Below are 5285 nucleotides of genomic sequence, written 5' to 3' on the forward strand. Positions count from 1 at the left end.
CAGCTGCAGGTTAATCAGCCTATGACAGCTGTTGCTCACTGAATTAAACCAAAATGACATTAGTGGACAAAACCGAGGAAGTAAATCATGTATGTCCCCGAATGAAACAGATTATTTTTATATGTTCTCAATCTTAGCAAAGGAGAGGTGATAGAGGGGCGGTTACATTAAAATGTTCACATAAAAAAAAATTCACTGGCTACTTTCCTGTTTTCTTTTGGTCAAGTGGTTTTAAACTGCCATTAAAAATCAGTAAAGGAATAATAAGAAGGAAAATCTGAATCTAAACTCAGATCTGTGAAATTAGGCTCACTGTCTATTGAGACTACCCTACACCTGTTACATTTTGCCACTGGAACGGGATAAGCATTGTAACTAAATGGATTATGCTGCATTTTACTAGAAACAAATTACCCAATACTACCATTTGTGAGTTAAGATTTCCTGTAAGAAAATAGTGCAGGAAAAAAGAGGGATTATTTCATATCTTTGAAGGGTGTTTTATCACACTGTGCAATTGCATGCAATTTAACACCTAAACTGCTTAAAGTGCAAATGATATCAACTAGTCCACCCTAAGGGCCTGGTAATAGTCCTGCGTTTGTGCTGCTAGAGCTGGTTTTGTCAGCACTTCCATTATAAGCCTGGTCTTTCAGAATTTTTTCCACTCAACCATGAAAATTTACTGTAGTTTGCAACTTGGCATAGCAGGTTTTAGCTTAACAGCTCCTATTTTTCTTTCAGTTATTTTGTCCCAAAAGAAGTCAGCTGGCCATCTCTTTGGCTTGTAAAGAAAAGGAAGAATTTATGCTATAAATTATTGAAAATAAATTTCAAATTCATTAAGAGGTTTTCAAATTAATTCATTAAGAGTTTTATCTAACCTCATTGGTGCTAAGGTAGTTTTCCCTACAGTCCCATTTCCACAAGAGGCTCCTAAAATATTTGCAGAACAATAATCATTTGTTTTCAAAGTAACTCCTGGCCTGGCAGGTTTTCCTCAGTTCGTGTACACTGGGACTACAGTGGAGAAACAAGAAAAGGTTTCACATATGGCCACATAAATCTCAAAAAGGCTGTTATGGATGGGGGCAGAAGACATCGTAATTACATATAGTTAGGTGCTTCCTGGAACCACACATACCCACAAAAGAAAGCACTTAGAGCCTTAGGCTATTGAAACCAAGTTGTCCAGGTGTAGATGTTGCAACTTTTGTGACTTCTCTCACTCCCCTTGTGGGTAAAGGCCATTCTTTCCAGTGCCTTTCTGGAGGAATTCTCTCTGCTCCTCACAAGAAAAATGTTTTCAGACACAATCTCTAAATTTCATGGAGAGAAATATATGTTAGTTTTTTGTTGTTGTTGTTTTATTGACAACCTTAAACATAACTATGAATGCAGTAGCCCAACACCCTGGCTGCAGATGAAGAACTGCCCTTTTTTTCTTTGGTGTGATCAGCGTCACCTCCCTTCACATCTCCTCAAGGACTTCATTCCTTTTATTATGCTGTTACATGCCAGTGTTCCAAAGCCTCTTTCTTTTCTGACTTCTTCCTACAAATTTATTAAAACAAACTTCGTCTTGAAAAAAATTTTAAATCTCTCCCTTGATCCTCTGTAATCTTAAAGAAAATGTTCTACTTGTTTCAAATACTATACACAAATGTATGTACACATTTAATCCACCCAGAATTTTTATTTAAATGTGCAGTGAAGCAGGAATCTAGGTTCATTTTATTCCAAATGGTTGCTAATTCTTCCCATACCATTTATTGAAAAAGCCTTAGTTTACCTACAGATTTAAAATTCTATTTACCTGTTTATTTATTTAGACCGATCTAAATGCTTTCAGTAAATTTTCAAGTAATACACATGCATATATATTATGTATATGTATACATAGAAATATATACATCATTCTTACATAATTTATTCCTATGCATTTCGTAGAGTTTGATGTAAGGGTGATTGGAATCTTTGCTTACACTTCATTTTATAGCTAGTTTTCACTGTTATAAATGAAAAAAGCCTATTGAGTTTTGTATATTCATTTTGTATCCTTCAAATTTATAAAACTTGCTTTTGTAGAATCTGTCACATGTGTTAAGTATGTTTCATATCTTTCACATCAATGAAAAATTTAGTATATTTTATTTTCTTCTGATAATTATTCTTTGTTTTAATTTTATTACATTAGCTGGAATCTCCACAAATGTTAAATAATAATGAATATCCTGCCTTGATATAGACTAAAAAAAAAAGTAGCAAGTATTTAAGCATTTAATATGATTTTATATGTTTGATATTTCTGGTAAATATAACATTTAGGGTGTATTTATTATTCTATTATGCCTATAAGAAATGAATGAAGGCAGTGCCCTTGGCAGTTCCCCGGATCTGTCTCTTGCTTTAACAGTGTTTGGTCAGAACAGACCCAAGAACACCCTTACATCCAGCCTTCGATCACCTTCCAACCCTTTTTCCAGTCGCAACCTTCGGAACCTTCTCAGCTATCCTTGGCCTGCGAGACCAGCCATCACCGTGTTTTGAGCTTAATTCCTTACTGCCCAACAACTATGAGTTCTCAAATCCGTCAGAATTATTTCACCGAGGTGGAGGACGCTGTCAACCACCTGGTCAACCCGTCAACCACCTGGTCAACCTGTATCTGCGGGCCTCCTACACTTACCTCTCTCCGGACTTCTATTTCGACTGCCACGATGTGGCTCTGGAAGGCGTGAGTCACTTCTTCCGCGAATTGGCCGAGGAGAATCACGAGGGCGCCCAGCGTCTCTTGAAGATGCAAAACCAGCGAGGTGGCCGCGCCCTTTTCCAGGACCTGTAGAAGACTTCCCAAGATGAGTGGGGTAAAACTCGAGATGTCATGGAAGCCGCCATGGTCAGGAGAAGAACCTGAACGAGGCCCTTTTGGATCTTCACGCCCTGGGTTCTGCCCTCACAGCCCCCCATCTCTGTGACTTCCTGGAGAACCACTTCCTAGGTGAGGAGGTGAAACTCATCAAGTAGATTGGCGACCACCTGACTAATCTCCGCAGGCTGGTCAGCCCCCAGGCTGGGCTGGGCGAGTATCTCTTCGAAAGGCTCACCCTCCAGCATGACTAAGAGCCTTTGGAGCCCAGAGGTTTTTGAGAGGCCCCTCTGCTTCCCCCTGGTGTTGGCCTTGGGCCCCAGCCTCTCCTTGCAACCAATAGGCAGCCTAGAGAGAGAGAGAGAGAGAGAGAGAGAGAGAAAGAAAGATGAAATGAATTAAGAATAACTGAATTTTGTCAAGTACTTTTTGGGATTATGTCATATAATCATGTGGGTTTTTATTTTTTGCCATCAGTTTATTGATAATTATGATAGCTTATACTTATGTAGTTCTTACTATGAGCACGGCATAATTAAACATTTTATATTTATGAACTCGTTGAGATATGTCATATCATTACTCCCAACTTTAAAACGAGGAAGCTGATACATATAGAGGTCACAAAGCTTTGAGTGGAATATTCAGGTTTCATACCCAGCAATCTAGATGCACAGCCCACATTCAGAACCACTATAACTTATTTTTCTCTTATGTTGATCTATTTTCTAGAATTAAACAATCCTTGAATTCCTGGAATAAAGCATAATTTTGTTATGTATTATTAATAAAATAAATAACTTTTAATATAGAACAATATAATTATATTTTACATTGTTAATTCTATATGAATAAATGAGGTTGGTCTTTAAATTTTGTGTAAAGAGTAAAGGTATGAGATTTTACTATTAGTAATTTGTCACTTTCTCTAAAATGAATTAAGAAGCTCTCCATCTTTTTCTATGCTCAGAAATAGTTTAAACAACATAGGATGTACTTGTTGTTTGGAGGTTGAATATAATGTATATAGAAATGATTTTGGCCTACAGCTTTATTTAATGGTATATCTTTGATCACATTAATAATTTTGTCCAAAGTTATTGTTCTGTTGTAATTTATTAACAAGTTTATATTTTCGAATAACACTACTAACATATTTATCACAATTATGTCCATTTTTTTATTTATAACATTATAAATTTTCTCTCTCCCTTTTTCATTCATGCCGGAGATTTATGCATTTTATTCAACAGCTTGAGGTAAAAATTCTGGTTTTATCCATCAGGTCTACTTTTTAAAAATTTTACTGCTTAACCTTTTATCTTTTTCTTTATTGAGGTAAGAAAACAACATGAGAGCAACACTTTTGATAAATTTTTAAGTGCACAATACAGTATTTCTAACTGTAGGCACAACGTTATACAGCAGATCGCTAGAACTTATGCTTCATTATCTACATTTATGGGCTTTTCTTTTTGTTATTTTTTAAATCTTTTTTTATTTGTTCAATGCTTATTTCATAATAAACCTTAGAAGGCCATAGATCTTGACTACAGCCTGCACTATGGTCATATGTTTTGATCTATTCACATTTATATTACCAAATTGCAAACCAGTTGCTTCAATTTTGATAAGCTTATTAGTCCAGGTATTATTTAGAATAGCTTTTTTTCTCAAGTGCGTAATTCTTTTGTGTCTTTTATTCTTGATTACTTGTTTTACTTAATCATGTATAGCAAATATTCTGTAAAATTCACATTTTAGGAATTATAATTTAAGCTTTATTTGTAACCTTTCTGATGAAGGTTTCTTTTTCTCTCACAAAAGTTTTGTGAAAACAAAACCTCTGTATCTTACAGAGAATACGTATTCTTTCTCATTCACACTCTTCTTTCTCTCTCTCTCCTTTTTTGTTGTGTGTATGTGTTTCTATATGGATATAATTAAGAATTATTTTAATTAAATCATTTACATAATTAATATATTTTGTCTCATTCATCTGTTAAATTCATCTGTTAAATACATTAAAATCTTCCATTATGATTATGGTATTACCAACTCTTTTTATTTCTAATAAATTATAGATATACTACTGCTAGATTGGAAGATGGAGGTTAATGTTATTATATTCTTTGTTTAGTTTAATTTTACTCTTATGTAGATAAATCAGATAGGTAAGGATTTAAATGTATTTCTTTAAAAAAATGAAGGCCATTGCTAGAAAAATAGACTGCATAGAACTTCCAAATACTTGAAAAAGAAGGAATTCAAAACACATCTTTATTATCTTAGCAAAAGCAAAAATAGGACAAGAGGAAAGTATAGGAAAGTATAAAGAAATACTGAAAGAATAGCAGAGAAACATTATAAAATAGTAACAAAATAGAAAAAAAATATTGTAGGAATAAAACAATTC

At 34.4% G+C, this 5285-nt stretch overlaps 1 pseudogene; it reads left to right on the forward strand.

Annotated features, from left to right (window-relative positions):
• Positions 1 to 2576: 2576 nt before the first annotated feature.
• On the forward strand, positions 2577 to 3147 carry LOC120608604 (ferritin light chain-like; annotated as a pseudogene).
• The last annotated feature ends 2138 nt before the right edge of the window (positions 3148 to 5285 follow it).

The sequence above is a fragment of the Pteropus medius genome, unplaced genomic scaffold (genome assembly GCF_902729225.1).
Source record: "Pteropus medius unplaced genomic scaffold, Ma_sr-lr_union100, whole genome shotgun sequence".
Lineage (NCBI taxonomy): Eukaryota > Metazoa > Chordata > Mammalia > Chiroptera > Pteropodidae > Pteropus > Pteropus medius.